This window comes from Nicotiana tomentosiformis, chromosome 3 (assembly GCF_000390325.3).
Source record: "Nicotiana tomentosiformis chromosome 3, ASM39032v3, whole genome shotgun sequence".
Classification (NCBI taxonomy): domain Eukaryota; kingdom Viridiplantae; phylum Streptophyta; class Magnoliopsida; order Solanales; family Solanaceae; genus Nicotiana; species Nicotiana tomentosiformis.
In genome coordinates, this window is record NC_090814.1 from 31,865,020 (window position 1) to 31,884,708 (window position 19,689).

Sequence of the window (19,689 nt, forward strand, 5' to 3'; positions counted from 1 at the left end):
GGTAAATGATAAAATATGATTATTTTATTATAAAGAAGGGCGAAATGAGAAAAAAGTAAGGTAATGATGCCACCACACCAAATCCGTCGTTACATAAAGTGGTACTTTTCGTCGTTACGTAACGACGGATTTAACGGTACGATACAATAAACTTTAAGTAACAAATAAACATTGCATTTAAAGTAACAATACGATACAATATATCAGGTAACAACCATCTAAACAAGCGGTAAAGAAATCTATCATGTTTGGTTGTTGGATTTTAAATCAGATTATTTTTTAAAAAATATGTTATTTTCATTCAGTACTTTGGATTAAGATTGGAGTCTTTGTGGAGAGGCTTTGACTTCCTGTACCGCCTCAACCACTTCCACCTAAAGCGCCTAATTAGGGGTGGGCGTTCGGTCGGTTCGGTTCGTTTTGAAGAAATTCGGTTCGATTCGTTTTGGTTTTCGGTTTTATAAAAGTAGTAACCGAAATCGAACTGAAATAAGTTCGGTTCACTTCGGTTTTTTAATTTCGGTTCGGTTTATTTCTAATCGGTTTTCGGTTTGAACATTATCATATTGGGCTCTCTATATAATAATTGGACTGACGAATTTGTTGGTTTTCTTTCAAAATTTTCGTAAGTTAGAATAAAATGGTAAGTTTGAATTGGGTCTTTGATGGACTTCAAAATTGGGCCTATATTATTACCTATGGGCTTAGCCTATATATAACTTAAAGAATCTATATGCTAATAATTCGGTTTTTTGGTTAACTGGACCAAATAAATTAATAACCGAAAACCGAACCGAAAAACTAAAATTTTAAAATTTTAAACTGAAACCGACCGAAAAAACCGAATAACCGAAACCGAAATAAAAATATTTTCAGTTCGGTTGGTTTCTTCGGTTCGGACCGAAATATGCCCACTCCTACTCCTAATCCTCTTACTGGCTTTCTTTTGCTGTCTACGATGTGTAAGTTTTTCTGAAACTGCATTTTGCAATATTATTACGAGTCCAAGGAAATAATTTTCATGTTCAAGTGAGTAATTTACTTCAAACTTTGAGGTTACTTCATAAATAGTGAGCTAAAAATAAAAGCTGGTAGTTGACTCAATGCTTGATATAATACTTCTTTGGAAAAAATAGTAATAATTGTTACTCAACAATATATATCCCACATCCTTATGTTCAGCTCAAATAATAGAATTATTATGATATTGATAATTTAATACCAAGGAAACAAATGTATTCAATTCCTTATTATTTTTGCTGGTGCATTCCCTATTATTTTTGCTGATGCATCTATCTTTGTTTTCTTCGGTCTGCGAACCATTAACTTAATTTATGAAGTGAATTCTAGACCTATCTTCATTCATGTTTAAGTTTAAACTTTGAGAGTTGTCCAGTTCTCTATTTGTACATGTACCTCATCATCTGTGAAATGATATACCATTTGTGATGGTTTAAAAAATTAAAGAATGAATTCAAGTGAAGCATGTTATTAGATGAATGTCTCATCCATTTCATGGCACATGCATATATCTTCACTGATTCTTTTATGACTGCTCATTGTGCTTTGACCTCAGCGTAATATACATGCTTAATTCAACGGAGGCTATTTTTTTCCTTACAATCTTTGGGATGCATGTGAAATTATAGTGTTCTTTTAGAAGGTAATGTGTTTGAATTTAAACCACACTGATAAATGAAGATTGTGTAGATGGATAGATATGTAGAAGATATGAATTTATAGTGCTAATTAAGTTGTACTCACCGAAACACTGGTGTGAACTGCAAATTGCTATGATTAGTTACATTCTAAGAGTATTTGTTGTGCCTATCCATTAGAATCAGTAGTTATATATTGTGCATTACCCAGGGAATGGATACGGCAATCAAGATGATCGCTGGTCATCACTACTAACACATAATCAACTGTATTGGCAGTGGAATGGTATAAAGAAGTAAGAAGTTTTGCACTCTTTGATATTCTTATTAATTTCCCGTGTGATGTATGTAAATCATGTGACCCAACAAAGGAGTTTGAGAACCATTAATAAGTATATTCGTATGCTTCTGCAAAATGCATGCTTCTTTACTATTTGATGAAAAACATTTCTGAGGGGACCTTAGAAAGTAGGGAATGATAAGAATCTTGTGCCATAAATATGGAGATGGACAAAAAAAAGAAGAAGAAATTGCATAACTCATGTAGTACAACACCTTGCTTTCTAAACTATTATCAAGAGTGCGAGAATGCATTACGTGGAATATTTGGTAAGATTCTATTATTTTCCATACTTTGTTATTATCTTCGCCCTAAATATTTGTATTTCATTTAGATGTTTGACTGAAAGTGTTGATTCAATTTTTTCCCGAAAGAAACTGCTATATTAATTCATGTGTCGCAGAATCGTATTTAGTCCCTGCGGATCAGCTGGTATAGGTGGATGGTACCTGCACCTATACGATATGAGAGAAAATTTTCAAGTCTAGAAGCCAAGAGCTTAACAGACCGCAACTCTGTTGGGATTTTAAGCTTGTGTAGCTTAAAGAGGGTGAATGGGAAATGGAGAGAAAATAAAATATTTGAGTTTCCCTCCTTACTAAAGGGACATCCTCCCATATTGGAGGAAGAAAAGACTTTTGATGGATATATATACAATTGCTCTTCTTCTAGCTTTCAAAGAGTTAAGAAGAAGGCAAGCCTCGCGCCGTCGTCGTCGCTCTCTCGGCTTCGGTCCGGTCCGGTTTTCTTTCCCGGATTATTTTAAATCCGCTTTCTGTTTTCCCGCAATATTTCTTCCCACCTGTTCCAACAACTATGGCTGTTTCTGAAAGGTTGCAAATCTTTTCAGAAACAGTGTCAAATGGTCTATAAATATGCCTTGAATCCTAGAATCTTTACTTACGAAATTTTCTGATCTTCTTCTTCTTCTTATGCACAAAAATTCCAGTGTGTTTTACAGCCTTCGAGTGGTTCGCTGTTCATCGGCGTTTTTGGTACCAGCACTCCGATGAGTTAAATCGTTCTATCCTGGGAGGATATATTCCAGCACCTTGGGTACTTGAGGGGAATAATTTCCTTAAGGACACATTGTGTATTCAGTAGGCTCGATTTATTCCAGAAATTATTTTTTTCCAGATATTATTTTGACATACTGTTTCTACTGACTTTCTTTAGAAAGTTTACTGCTTTTAATATTTATTACAGTAATACAAGTTTATAACAATCTTATGAAAATTATTTTATATTCTGTATTCTGTTTGTGGAGATTAAAGCCTGTGTGGTTTTCTACTCCTTCTGATTTTTACTATTCTGATTTGAAGATATAAAAACTTCATCAGAGTATTAAAATTCAGAAAACGATTTGAAAAACATAAAAGCTTCATCGTTTTGTGTGAAACAGTATATAAAAACTTCGGTTTTTATTTATCATACGTATTATTTATTGGTAATTACAATATTGTTTACTGTTCTAGTTTTGCCATTAATTAAACTCTTATGTTGAGTGTGAGAAATGACAATTGATAACGCAAATTCTTCTTCGATAGCGCTTGAGTGTGTTTAGTGTCTATTTCAAAAAGCTTGAAGGCAGTTTAGTCATTTAGCATCACTTTTGTTGTATCATACATATACGTGGTTTATTTGTCTACCCATAAGTCTACCTGTAATTGTTATATGACTCTAGGTGTGCATCTCTTCTCTTTAACATCTTAATTCCCTTTTCTTTCTCTTTCTACTCAATATCCCAATCTGGAATTTTCTAGGCATGCACAGTATAGCAACAATTCACCACAATCAAAGCGTAGCATCGAGAAAGGGCAAAAACCAGGAGATGATCCTTTTTGAGTTGAAATTTGAGTTTGATCTCAAGTCCTACTCGATTATTGCCCTATTCCAGCTTTTCCTTTAAGTTTCTTCTTCACTCTAGCCATTAGCTTTTACTTGATCTCTACATTTTTTTCAATTGCTCTTTAGCTTTGGGGTTTATCATATTTGTGAATTATGCGGATTTTCTTGGTGATGGGATTTCGATGATATGTGTTGGTTTTTGCAGTTTCATTCTGTGTTTTTGGGCTCTGTTCTATTTCTTTTACATGGTGATGAGATTTTGATAGATATCTTTTGTTTTTCTTCTTATTTTGGACTATTTTGATGGTTGTGTGAAATTGATGAAGGGTTGCTGTGATTACTTCGCCCTAATTGTTTTTGGATGGCTAATTCATGTAGCACTTTCATATATTTCCCTGAAATTGCATGCCATATGTTCGACCAATTGGCTGAATGACATTGGAGCCTTAGAACTAACAATTAAATACGCTCAAAACTATTTTCAGTCGAATACATGTTTAAATTTTCATATATATATATATATGCTGGTGCACATAGGAAGCAGTGATGTATTTGTACGATGACAGCAACAACCTCTTTCTTTCTTCACCTTCAACTAATGCTTCTTCAGTTTCTTCAGTCTTGGAATAAAGACCTTTTATTGCACTTAATCTTTTTCACTGTTGGGTGTTTAAATCTCAGGTATGGTTTTCTTTCAATCTCTTCCCAATCTTCTTCTCCTTTTTTATTCATTTGTTTCCCTTTCCATGTCTTTGTTGGGTTCGTTCCATACTTCTCAATTTCATAGCTAGTGGCCTGGTGTCAAACTCTACTAATTAATATTTGCAACTTGTGATGCATAAAAATTAAGTTAATTTGTATCATAAGTTTGAATCGGTGGTCTTATGTTTTATAAAATGAGTATTCTTTATTAATTACTGCTTCAAGTCTATTTTTTCTGTTACCATCTGTTGTATTTGATGTTCTTTGATGCTATGTAGCTGCTGGTCAAATTAGGCTATGATGCTATGTCATGTATTTTTCTATGAACTGATGACACTTTAAATAGACTATAATATAGTTATTGGTTTATTGCTAATGACTTTCAAGGTTCCATTCCCTTCTTGCTTGGAATGATTGGAAGAGAAGGAAAACTAAATTCAAAGGCAAATATTAATATAAATTTTACCTTTGAAGTAGTTCAGTTCATGTTAAAAATTCATTAAGTGGATAGTATAGTCAATTGAGCTTTAAGTAATCTTTGAAATCCAAGCTTCTTGATTAGCCAATCTTGAAAATTGTTTATCGGATCTAACTGGCAACCCCTAAAATTGCTCACTGGATTTTTGACATTTGGAATGTTGTTTCCTATATTACATAATTGTTGTAGATTACAACTGAACATCTGATGAAACACCGCACTTTATAGTTGAGGGAGGAAGTGTACGACGATAATGTCTTGGCATTGCCAATAGTAGTGTTACTCATTGACAATATGAGAAAGTCGATATTTTTGTTTATCTTATCTTTAGTACTTTATTGATCCTATATTGCATTTAGACACGTCAGCGCTGCGCTGTAGAAGTGCTTGATCAAACCTTTTTATTCTCAGAAGCTCTGTTGTTTTCAATTTGGATCCTTTACTTATAAAAGTAATTCCAAGAATGGCATAGCCGCAAAGCTTCGTCGTGCCATACACCCTTTCAGTAACTTTTACTGCATATGAGCCATACACCCTTTCAGTAACTGCATATGATGTTTAAGTGTGAATAGAGGCCAAGAACTAAAAATTCCGAGGGGTTGACCCTTCGTAAATGTCACAACCGATCTCGAAAAAAGATAGCGAAAAAAATTATCCCTACAGTCAGAGACTAAGAGGAATTCAGGTCACAGATGAAGAGGGACATATGAGATTGTTTTTATGAACTGGATGCTACAACGGTTGGCTCTAAAGTCCAATAAGGTAGAGTTTGACTTCCATTCTTATTGTTTTGCTTCGGTTCAATGGCATTTCTCTTGATAGTATTTATTTTTTAAACCTACTTATATCAAATTCTTTTTGAACCATCTACAACAATGCAGTGTTATGGACTCCACAATCATCTATCTAGGAAAAAGTATAATTGAAATCAAACAATAAAGTCTCTGTGACATCTTGGATGGTACTGAGAAAACTGTACGACTTCATCCTTTCACTCTCTTCATAGTTGCAAAATATCAATGTGGAAGACTGAAAGACCAAATATCTACAAGAAATTAAACGACTTTTCCACCCTTTAATATCTAAACTATTCTTTTAATATAGATGCACAAAAAGGTAAAAATATTCTGTTCTTCTGTTGTCTGTTTTTATTTTGTATTGTCATTTTGCGCTTTTTTATTGTAGGCTCTAAACATCAGATTGTCAAGTTACTCTTAAATTTCTTGATTTTAAAACTCTTGCCTCTACTGGGTGGCTATTCGTCCATGTAGACTTTTCATTTCTTCATGGAGGCATAGATTTGATTGTCTGGTGTTACCTGCTTTCGTTCAATTGTTCAATTGGGAGTAAAACTAGATATAGATCCTACAAGTCGTTTGGGTAAAGAACAAGTAAATTTCTCTATTGGCTCAAGTTAATTATAACTATCAGTGAATAATTCTTCAAAGGTTAAGTTGGTTACACCTGAAGTTTATATATACCGATTCACACTAATTTTCTAACGTTTAAGTGAAAAATTAAGGTGAGAGTATGTTTGAATTACTATGATTAATTAAATAATAGATGTATATGAATTCATTAGTCTTGCGGAAATAGCAAGTGTCCGTAAGTTATTTTTGGCCGTGTGCTTCCCTAAACAAGGTATATGTCAATAGGCTTATAATTAACTTCGTTCCACCATTGGTCTCAGATTACAAGTTCCATGCGGTGAATTGATACAAATATAATGAGCTGCATTTGTCTACGGACTATTTTGGTGGATTTTGCTAACCTATTTTTACCGTTCTACCGAGTTCTTTCATCTGCTTTTCCTTCGATAAGCTCTTTGTCTTTGTTTATCCAAAAAACGGATGGAGTTGAATTTATACATAGTTCTAAGGATACGCGGTATAACTTGGTATAAATTGAAAAAATAAGTAGAAATATATCGAATAATGACCGTAAAAAGGAATGAATACAAACCCAAATTGAATAGAGAATGATTGATAAATGAACAAGATGAATCAATATCGTAATCCCCAAAAAGGATAATATTTGACTGTGTGTTATAAATCTCAATAATCTCTGAATGTCAGAATGTCCCCTTTACAAATGATAACCATTCTTAATATAGTGGGGGAATTCTATCTTGAGGACAAAAAAATACATAGAGGGGATCCCATAATAGATTAATTAATTAGCTTTTCCTTGCTTTCCACAGAGATTCTCTCTCCAAATGCGGTTATAACGGCTCTTTTGTCCCTTGGCCCGATCTCGATCTTGGCTGGTCTCGGAATTGGTCGGCCTCTAGGTCTCGAGCTTGATATTGACTTGAGCCCGATATTGATCGACCTCTGGTTCTCGAGCTTGATATTGACTCGAGCTCGGTATTGATCGGTCTCTGGATCTCGAACTCGACAACCCAACTTCATATCACATCTCGATATTATAATGACGAACCTCAGTTCATCATGCTCAAATCTTGATTAATCACACGAAGGGCAAACTCGATTTTGACCGTATACAGATATCATCTTGTTTATTTATCAATCATTCTCTATTCAATTTGGGTTTATATTCATTCCTTTTTACAGTCATTATTCGATATATTTCTACTTATTTTTTTAATTTATACCAAGTTATACCGCGTATTCTTAGAACTACATATAAATTCAACTCTATCCGTTTTTCGGGTAAACAGTTTGGCGCCCACGTTAGAACTACGTATAAATTCAACTCCATCCGTTTTTCGGGTAAACAGTTTGGCGCCCACCGTGGGGCTAAGGATAACAGTGGTTATTTGGTATGAATCTCTGTAAAATACACCATTTTACACTTGCTCTTGGAAGTGTCTTTGATTTCAGGTTAAAAATGACGAACTCTCAATTAATGGCCCTACCTATCGACAACGAAGTTGGCCTTCAAGATGAGAACAACAACCTGACGACAGGGGATGAAAGGCCAATCGTCGATCCCGTTGGAACTCGGGTCGTAGATCCAATTGACGTTAATTCACATGTGGCCATTGAGGCAAACCAATGTTCCGACCCCGAAAACATCATTCATGGTGAAACTCGATCTGCAGTTCGAAATACCCAAATTGTTGGAGAAGACGGGATCAACTTGCGTATGATTTTCGAAATGTTGCAAGCTCAATAGGTAGCAATAGCTCAGTTGCAGAGCCAAACCCAGGCACCAAGCAGGGCCGAGCCCGGTCCACCCCGAGAAGTCACCCACAAAACGGGGTCAGTTGTAGTAAGATCAAATGAACAAGAATCGGGGACGAATCCCGAAATTATTAGGATGCTCGAGGAACTAACAAAATTAATTGATTCAGGAGAAAAGAGGATTGAAGCAAACGACAAAAAAGTAAAAACTTATAACTCTAGAGTTGATCAGATCCCGGGGGCACCATCGGTATTGAAGGGCTTGAATTCCAAAAAAATCGTACAAAAGCCTTCCCCCCCAAGCGCGGCTCCCAAATCGATCCCCAAGAAGTTCCACATGCCCGAAATTCCTAAATATAATGGGACGACCGACCCCAATGAACATGTCACCTCTTACACATGTGCCATTAAAGGGAACGATCTAGAAGATGACGAGATCGAATCCGTATTTTTAAAGAAGTTCGGTGAAATCCTGTCAAAAGGAGCAATGATATGGTATTATAATTTTCCGCCTAACTTTATCGATTCTTTTAAAGCACATGCCAGAGCCATAAAGGTCGAAACCAGGAAGTCAGACCTTTTCAAGGTAAGGCAAAAAGATAACGAGATGCTGAGAGAGTTCGTATCTCGTTTCCAAATGGAACGAATGAATCTACCACCGGTCACGAACGATTGGGCCGTTCAAGCTTTCACCCAAGGATTGAATGAACGAAGCTCGATGGCTTCACGACGGTTGAAGCAGAACATAATCGAGTACCCGGCTGTTACCTGGGCCGATGTACACAATCGATATCAATCGAAGATTAGAGTCGAAGACGACCAGTTGGGTTCTGGGCCCGTTATTAAAAGGGATACCGACCGAGAACCAAGGTCGAACATGGACCGATACCAGCCGTATAACAAAGATCATAGGAATAGCGAATACCCCGTACGAGGCAAAAGGAGAAGTGATCGAGGACAAGGGTCTCGAGGGATGATGAACAAGAATGGGTTCGATAGGCATACCGGACCTAAGGAAGCACCACGGTTATCAAAATATAACTTCAACATCGATGCATCCGCTGTGAAGGGCAGCTTCGAGAATTTTTAAGTGACCGGGCCAAAACCCATTTCAAAAACAGAGATTTCAATAGACAAAACGAACAAGAAGAGCCACAACACATCATCCACATGATCATCGGAGGGATCGATGTCCCCCAGGGGCCGGAAGCTTAAACGTACTAAGATGTCGATTATAAGAGAGAAGCGATCTCAGACTCAGGATTACACACCTAAAGGAACCTTGTCCTTTAGTGACGAAGACGCGGAAGGAATCACGCAACCCCATAACGATGCACTGGTAATATCTGTACTTATGAATAAAACTCAAGTTAAGCGTGTGTTAATTGATCCAGGTAGTTCGTCCAACATCATTCGATCAAGGGTCGTAGAGCAACTCGGTCTACAGGACCAGGTCGTGCCCGCAACCCTGGTACTAAACGGATTCAATATGGCATGTGAAACTACTAAGGGCGAGATAATTTTGCCAATAAACGTGGCTGGGACCATCCAAGCAATGAAGTTCCACGTGATCGAGGGTGATATGCGATATAACGCCTTGTACGGGAGGCCATGGATCCACAACATGAGAGCAGTACCCTCGACCCTTCACTAGGTTCTAAAATTCCCAACACCAGAAGGAATCAAAACTGTCTACGGGGAGCAACCGGCCGCAAAGAAAATGTTTGTCATCGATGAAATGATTCTGATATCATCACTATCGTCGACAAATGGATCAGTTTCGAAGGAGAAACAGGACACCAAATAGCAATCACAAACGTCAGCCTCGACCCAACTAGAGAATCAGAAGACTGACGAAGATGATGACTCTGTGATCCTTCGATCCTTCATGGTCCCTGATGATTTCGACGCTACCAAAGCAACGGTCGAAGAACTGGAGCAAATCACGCTACTAATCGAACATCTGCCCGAGCGAAAGGTATACCTGGGCACGAAGTTAGATCCCGAGCTTAGGAAAAAGCTTATTCCATTTCTAATTTCTAACACGAACTATTTCGCTTGGTCCCATCTTGACATGACAGGGATCCCACCGGAAATAACCACTCATAGACTAAGCTTGGATCCGAAATTCCATCCGGTAAAGCAAAAAAGAAGGCCCCAGTCCGAGGTCCAACATGCCTTCATCAAGGATGATGTAACCAAACTTCTTAAAATAGGATCTATTCGAGAAGTAAAATACCTCGAATGACTAGCAAATGTGGTGGTAGTCCCTAAGAAGGGAAACAAACTTAGGATGTGTATAGATTACAAAGACCTAAACAAAGCATGCCCTAAGGATTCTTTTCCTTTGCGTAATATTGATCGCATGATCGATGCCACGGCCGACCATGAGACTCTCAGTTTTCTCGATGCCTACTCCGGGTGCAACCAGATACAGTTGAACCCGGAGAATCAGGTAAAGACTTCGTTTATCACTTAGTACGGTACCTACTGTTATAACGTAATGCCATTCGGTCTAAAACAGGCTAGTGCAACTTATCAACGCCTAGTAAACCGAATGTTCGAAAAACAAATAGGAAAATCAATGGAAGTTTATATTGACGACATGTTACTTAAGTCCCTGCGAGCAGAGGACCTTTTAAAGCATTTGCAGGAAACTTTCGACATACTGAGGGAATACAATATGAAGCTCAACCCCGAAAACTGTGCATTCAGGGTTGGCTCGGGAAAGTTTCTTGGTTTCACGGTGTCCAATTGAGGAATCGATATCAACCCCGATAAAATCAAAGCTATTGAGGACATCACGATAGTAGATAATGTAAAGGCCGTGCAGAGGCTAACGGGACGGATAGCCTCCCTAGGACGGCGATTCATTTCGAGATCCTCAGATAGGAGCCACCGATGTTTCTCGCTGCTTAAGAAGAAAAGCAACTTTGCATGGATTCCGGAATGCCAACTGGCTTTGGAAGAACTAAAGCGGTATTTATCGAGCCCGTCGTTGCTTCATACCCTGAAAGTAGACGAACGGCTTTACCTGTACTTAGCTGTCTCAGAGATAGCGGTAAGTGGAGTTCTGGTTCGAGAAGAACGAGGTACGCAATTCCCTATTTATTATGTCTGTCGGACCTAAGGCGAGGCCGAAACTAGATATCCACACTTAGAAAAATTAGCGCTTGCTTTAATAAACGCCTCTAGGAAACTAAAACCATATTTCCAGTATCATCCGATATGTGTTGTAACAACTTATCCTCTTTGAAATATTTTGCACAAGCCCGAGCTTTCGGGTCGATTGGCCAAGTGGGCCATAGAAATCAGTGGGTACAATATTGAGTATCGACCCCGAACCTCCATCAAATCTCAAATCTTGGCGGACTTCGTGGCTGACTTTATGCCGGCCTTCATACCCGAGATTAAAAAATAATTACTTATAAAATCGGGTGCCTCTTTAGGAGTCTGGACCCTCTTTATGGACGGTGCCTCGAACGCAAAGGGGTCTGGACTAGGCATCGTACTGAAGTCACCCACAAATAATGTAGTTAGACAGTCTATCATACTACAAAATTGACTAACAATGAGGCCGAGTATGAAGCCATGATTGCAGGTCTCGAACTAGCTACAAGCTTGGGAGCGGAAGTTGTAGAGGCTAAGTGTGATTCCCTCCTCGTGGTAAACCAAGTTAACGGGACTTTTGTAGTCCGAGAAGATCGAATGCAGAGGTACTTGGATAAACTACATGTGACTTTACATCGATTTAAGGAATGGACCTTGCAACATGTACCCCGAGAACAAAACAGTGAGGCCGACGCCCTTGCAAACTTAGGTTCATCGGTCGAAGATGACGAGATCAACTCGGGGACTGTCGTACAACTCATGATATCGGTGATCGAAGAAGGTCACGCCGAGATAAACTCCACAAGTTTAATCTGGGATTGGAGAAACAAATACATAGAGTACTTCAAGAACGGGAAGCTTCCATCATATCCAAAGGAATTGAGAGCTCTACGCACAAAGGCAGCACGGTTCACCTTGTTCGAAGACGGAACGCAGTTTAGAAGGACGTTCGATGGACCTTTGGCAATATATTTGGGACCGGGAGATACCGATTACATCCTACGTGAAATTCACGAGGGCACTTGTGGAAATCATTCCTGTGCCGATTCGCTGGTCCACAAAGTAATCAGGGCAGGATATTATTGGACCGATATGAGCAAGGATGCAAGGGAGTTCGTTCGAAAATGTGACAAATGCCAAAGGCATGCGCCCATGATTCATCAACCTGGCGAACTACTCCACTCGGTCCTATCTCCATGGCCTTTCATGAAATGGGGAATGGACATCGTTGGCCCCCTCCCATCGGCCCCAGGTAAAGCTCAGTTTATTTTGTTTATGATTGATTATTTCTCTAAATGGGTTTAAGCATAGGCTTTCGAGAAAGTCAGAGAAAAGGAAGTGATAAACTTCATTTGGGACCACATCATATGACGATTCAGGATGCCATCCGAGATTGCATGGGAAATTTTTTTAGAATTATCTACAACTCTAAGTATAAAGGAAATAACAGAGATGCCATCGAAAATTACCTGATTCAGAGCATGCTGAGCCTCATTGAAAAGGCAGGCGGTTCCTACCGTATTCATCACTATTTGATCCTCTTCGGTCACCAAGGACCGAAGGTAACTGGCAATCCCCACGGGGAGGGGGGGGAGAAAATTCGGCTTATCATTCGGGTATCCTCCGGGACGGAGAGCACTATCTTTCGCCTACGATCGAGATCAACACTCGGGCCGGGAATCGGTCCACCAGCTTTGGAACCGATGAAGACCCGATAGAGCTCGACCATGATACTTTCTTTGGTATCGATAATCCACCGAACCCGATAACCTCCTCCGAGGCAGCTGGCTCGAGCCCATCCAGAAAATAGTGGATATCAGTCGGCTCATTGAATACCCTCATAGGATCGACCTTCCAACATGCTGGCCTCACGGATCATAGCATCCGAAATCTAGGGGGATCCGCTAATATCAACTATCCCGAGCTCATCCCTCGAGATATCCTCTGCTACCCTAGAAATCCTACCCTCGGTCTCCCCTTCAACCATCTCAGCTCGAGACGGAATAGTCTCGGCTTTTCCTTGTTCCGGAATTAGGGCCAGGGTCCCCTCATTCACCTCCGCCGATTTGGAAGATTGTTGTATCACGACAGTAGACCGTACGCAGGCTAATTCCTCCTCTCCTTCTTCGGGCTCGTCCCTTAATCGGCGGATCGATTCCGAAGGCATGACACCGGAGCCCCCCTCTGGCTTGCAAGATTGCTTCGCCGATATTTTATTTTCCGAGACCGGGAAAGTTGGTACATCTTTTCTCTTATTTTGTTTAATCTGCTTTGGGACAGGAACCTTCTCATCACCAGATGGGGGTCTCATGGCAATGTCCTTCCCAAGCCCTACAAAGGGGAAAAGGGTGTTAAGCAAGTAAATAAGAGAGAGTAACAAACAAATTAAAAAAGAGATTTACCATGACTACGGGCCTTCCATCGACCCTTTGATAATTCTAGCCAAACGCGCTCGGAGTACGGTCTCTGTAGCACCAGACCTTCAACCCATTGTTTAAGGTCCGGAATCGGTTCAGGCATCCGTGCCACGGGTGTGACAAGAAACAAAAAATGGATCAAGTTCTCATTTCATAGCACGATGTGCTACATTCCTTGGTATTAACAAGGGAACTCTGAGACTAACTTGGAACAATAACGCACGATCGAGGATAGAAGAAGAGAAACATTTCCTAAATGTCATTGTAGCCTCCCTATTATAAGTGTGGCCAGCAACACACCGATAAGAGGGACTCTACTGACACAGCTCCATGACACCTTAGGACTCCTTAACCATGCTTTGATACCAAGTTTGTCACACCCCAAAACCGAGGAGCATGACCGACGCTCAACAGAGTGAACCCAGTCGAGCAAGCCTACGTTACATGAACCTCTCACCATAACTCATGCATGATTTATCAAAACATAATTAGATCATGACTTTCATATTGAATACATTTGGCTCAATGACCCATAATTTTTTTTTCTTTTTCACTCGTGATGGGTACATAGCTTCATAAATATCCATGAACATAAATACATGACGAAACTCAAAACTTAAGTACATGACCCACAGTGTACATGGAGCTTCTATGAAAATAGATACCTAAGTACATAATACCAACTAGACTCGAGTGCCCACTGGAATTGTAGTAGGCTCACCATAATCTGATGCACAGAAGATCCCTACCAAAGATCCATATCATCTTGTAGAAGTATACCTGCATCCATTAAAAGATACAGCGCCCCCGGCAAAAGGGACGTTAGTACTATCGAATAGTACTAGTATGTATAACTAAACACCCTCTCAATAGAACAATTAATATTACAAGGAGGAATAATCACAAAATCAATGAAAGTCTCGAACAATACCAAAACATCAAGTAGGTTGAAATATCGAGCCTTATTATACTTGCATCATTCTAAACTTCTTTTAGGGTCAACTGAGCCATATGATCTATACGCGGAACACATAATATAAAGTAATTGAAACAACATGTACAAACAAGGCGAATGAAAATGACTCATAATGTCTGCGTTGACAATGCATCTTACTTGACCGTCCATATCCCTCCCTTATCTTACCCCTATGCATTTCATAGACCGTCCCTAGTGTTCACATATCATATTATACACCTATGCATTTCATAGACCGTTCATAGGATTCCATACACAATACACCTATACGTTTCATAGATCGTTCATAGGATTCCATACACAATACACCTATACGTTTCATAGACCATTCATAGGATTCACATATGCCATGCGATACACTTGTGCATTCATAGACCATTCACAGTGTTTACTTACACAATATGCCTGTGTGTTTCATAGACCGTTCACAGTGTTTACTTGCACAATACACCTGTGCATTTCATAGACCGTTCACAGTGTTTACTTACACAATACACCTGTGCATTTCATAGACCGTACGCAGTGTTTACTTACATAATACACCTGTGTGTTTCATAGACTGTTCACAGTGTTTACTTACACAATACACCTGTGCGTTTCATAGACCGTCCACAAGATTTCATATCACAATGTACCTATACGTTCATAGACCGTCTACATGATTTCATAACACAATGTACCTATGCGTTCATAGACCGTCCACAGGATTTCATAATACAATGTACCTATGCGTTCATAGACCGTCCACAGGATTTCATAATACAATGTACCTATGAGTTTCATAGACCGTCCATAGGATTTCATAACACAATATACCTATGCATTTCATAGACCGTCCATAGGGTTCATAACACATCATTATACATATAACCATGTATAAACTCAAAGCGACATGATTAACATTACATTAAGGTGGTAAGTTCCCGGATCATTGGAACATTTCATTTTCATGCCCATTATGGAGAAACATAGCACATTACATTAGTACATGTATGGTGAATCAATAAGTCAATTTCAATGGCACATAAGCCCAATTTCCTTTCTTAAGGTTCATCATCATTTAGCATAGGACATTTCCCTTCCATCTCGTTATTCACTCACTTGACATCTTGAGGTCATTAGCTAAGTTCATGATTCTTGAGGACTTAACATCGAAGTCATTTACATACATTATTTCAGAAGCATACAACTATAGTTGAAGCCATTGGGACATACAACACCTCATAGTTCTCATTTAGGCGAACAACCACATTTCATCTTCATACTATCACTTTATTAGTTCTTTCAATTACATACAACATCATTATTTCATTGGTTCCCTTTTTGCCATACATATTATTATTCATTCATGTCACGGTGGCCGTATCTTATATTCCATACTTTCATTTCATTACTTTCAATACTCATCATCAAATTTCACACATCATTTCATTTCATTGGCTCTATTGGCCACAATCAAAACTTTTATTATTGGCACGGTGTCTACACTTTATATCCCCAACTCACTACTTTCACTTTCAAGCATCTTTATAAATTATCGACAACAAAGAATCTCAAATCACGACTTTTAATATACCTATGAGCAAATAAGAGTCTTATGTACATTGAGACTTCTTGCACAATTTGGCATAATAGCATTCACTTCAAACGCTACTTGGAGTCATAATATTTTTATACCCAACTCATGCTTTGAACACATTCCCGAAGGATAACATCATATGATAAGAGTATCCGTAATACATTTTGAATATATACCTTTCAACACAAAGCTTATTTGGACTAATTTATTTATAAAGAATAACTCGGGACTTACAAGAGCATCATGGAATTCAATTCTATGAAAGAAGTTTATCCAACATACCTATCTTTGAGCTTTCCTTAAATTACTACAATGTTCCGGAAATTCTAGCAATTCTAATCTATTTTGAGACATAACAAAATTGAACCATAATTAGGAAGATATTCATGGTCTCAGCTCGTTTGAGCATTTTATCAAACACTAGGTGTGCAAATTTAACTACAAGGTTCTTCTACGAGATTTCCTTCACTCCATAACTCAATCTTTACTTATTTGAGCTCAACAATCTTTCCAAAAACCTTATTGGTACAAGCATATATACATAATATTCTTATACCCAAGAAGCATACTCCCAATCACCAATCTTTTACCCCAAACTCGAAATTTAAGATTAAGGGTTTGAATCTTACCTCTTAGATGAAGATCTTGTTATTAGCTTCCTTGATTCTTGAAGATTGGTGCAAGATTGGATGATTATAATGTTAGATTCCCTCCTTATCTCTCTAAAATGCTCTTACCTCTCTCTAAAACCCTCAGAAAAACACCCCAAAATAAGCCCCAAAGCCTATTTATTAAAATGGGGTCGGGTTATGAAAATAGGAAAATTGACCCTCCGAACTCAGCTATGCGGTCGCACAGTTGGTGTGCGGGTCACATAATGGTCGCACAATTTGGTGCCTAGAACTGGGCTTCACTGGACAAGTCTGCGACCATTTTGCAGTCGCATAAGTACTTCTGCGATCGCATAATGGTTCTGCGATCGCAGAATTGGTCGTAGAATCGCATTTTTCCAACCTTTGGTAATTTGGTCATAATTCTTGTAGGAATATTCAAATGATGAACTGTTTGAAGCGTTGGAAACTAGACTCAAAGATTTAATTTTATAGGTAATAAACCATATAAATCTTCATATCAGGAGAGGTATGCTCATTTAAAGTTAGGTCTTGTGCGAACTCACTTGAAACTTTATTCTATCATGAAATTTTCAACTTGCCTTAGCCTTGGGGCTCTTATTAGACCATAAACCATTCTTAGTGCACTTCATACATATATTATCAAGATCAATTGATATCATTCTTATAATAGCCCTTGTCTGCACATAAAATAATATAATTAGCGCACATCAACTTTCTTACTAGAGCTCAAGTACTTCATAATTTTTCGGGGTGTTACAGTTTCTCGTCTATTACAACACCTTTGACTAGATTGACCTAGAAGGGTGCCCCTTTTAGGTGGTCTGATGAGTGTGAGAAGAGCTTTCAGAAACTCAAGACTGCCTTGACCCCAACCCAAGTTATAGTTTTGCCTTCGGTATCGGGTTCTTATATGGTATATTGTGATGCTTCATAGATTGATATTGGGTGTGTATTGATGTAGGAGGGTAGGGTAATTTCTTATGCTTCACGTGAGTTGAAGCCCCATGAGAAGAACTACCCCATGCATGATCTAGAGTTGGCATCCATTGTCCATGCATTGAAGATTTGGAGGCATTATCTCTACGGTATGTCTTGTGAGGTATTTACAGATCATCGGAGTCTACATCACTTGTTTAAATAGAAGGATCTACATTTGAGGCAGCGGAGGTGGTTAGAGCTGTTAAAAGACTATAATATCACAATTTTTTATCATCCCGTGAAGGCCAAAGTGGTGGCTGATGCTTTGAGTAGAAAGGAAGAGAGTATGGGTAGCCTTGCATATATTCTAGTTGGTGAGAGACCTCTAGTATTGGATGTTCAGGACTTGGCCAATCAGTTCGTGAGGTTAGATGTTTTGGAGCCTTGTCGGATTCTTGCTTGTGTATTTTCTCGGTCTTCTTTGTATGAGCGCATTAGAGAGCGTCAATATGACGACCCCCATTTTCTTGTCCTCAAGGACATGGTGCAGCACAATGATGCTAAGGAGGTTTCTATTGGAGATGATGGGGTGTTGTAGATGCATGGTCGGATCTGTTTTCCCAATGTGGATGGGTTACATGAGTTGATTCTAGAGAAGGCCCAAAGTTTGCTGTACTCCATTCATCTAGGTTCCGCGAAGATGTATCAAGACTTGAGGCAACATTATTGGTGGAGGAGAATAAAGAAACATATAGTAGAGTATGTGGCTCGGTGCTTGAACTGTCAGTAAGTGAAGTACGAGCATTAGAGGTCGTGCGGTTTGCTTTGAGATTCCCAAGGGGAAATGGGACTGTGTTACCATAGATTTCGTTGTTAGGCTCCCATGGACTTTAAAGAAATTAGATGCAGTTTGGATGATTGTTGACTAGTTGACTAAGTATGCACATTTCATTCTAGTTGTGACCACCTATTGTTCAGAGCGGCTGGTTCAGATCTATATCTATGAGATTGTTCATCTTCATGGTATCCTAGTGTCCATTAATTCTGATCAGGGCACGCAGTTCACATTGCAGTTTTGGAGAATAATGTAGTGAGAGTTGGGCATATGGGTTGAGTTAAGTACAATATTCCACCCCCAGACGGACGAGCAGTCCGAGCGCACCATTCAGATCTTGGAGGATATGCTACGCACTTGTGTTATGGATTTCGGGGGTTCTAGGGATCCGTTTTTACCGCTTGCAGAGTTTGCCTACTACAACAGCTACCAATCGAGTATTCAGATGGCTCTTTATGAGGCTCTATATGGGAGGCGATGCCGTTCTCCAGTTGGTTGGTTTTAGCCAGGAGAGGCTAGGTTGTTGGGTACTGATTTGGTTCGGGATGCCTTAGAGAAAGTCAAGTTGATTCAGGATCGACTTCGTACAACATAATCTAGACAGAAGAGTTACGCTGATTGAAAGGTTCGTGATGTTGCATATATGGTGGGAGAGAATGTATTGCTCAGAGTTTCTCCCATGAAGGGTGTGATGTGGTTTGGTAAGAAGGGCAAGTTGAGCCCTCGGTATATTGGCCCTTTTGAGGTGCTTGAGAAGATTGGAGGGGTGGCCTACAAGCTTGAATTTCCACCTAGTCTATCGAGTGTTCACCTAGTGTTTCATGTTTCTATGCTCGAGAAGTATTATAGTGATTCGTCACATGTTTTGGATTTTGGCACGAGTTAGTTAGATGTAGATTTGACTTATGATGTCGAGCCGGTGGCCATTTTAGATCGGCAGGTTCTGAAGTTAAGATCAAAGAATATAGCCTCAATGAAGGTTCAGTGGAGAGGACATCTAGCCGAGGAGGCTACTTGGGACACCGAGCAAGAGATGCGGAGTAGAT

At 39.1% G+C, this 19,689-nt stretch overlaps 1 long non-coding RNA gene across 2 annotated transcripts; it reads left to right on the plus strand.

Annotated features, from left to right (window-relative positions):
- The first annotated feature begins 3,555 nt into the window (after positions 1–3,555).
- LOC104105656 (uncharacterized) lies at positions 3,556–6,165 on the plus strand. 2 transcript variants are annotated; one of them, XR_001971094.1, is made up of 3 exons: positions 3,556–4,527; positions 5,712–5,788; positions 5,908–6,165. It is a non-coding gene; the product is annotated as an uncharacterized lncRNA (long non-coding RNA). The 2 variants fall into 2 exon arrangements; XR_001971093.1 differs by having other exon boundaries at positions 5,712–6,165.
- The last annotated feature ends 13,524 nt before the right edge of the window (positions 6,166–19,689 follow it).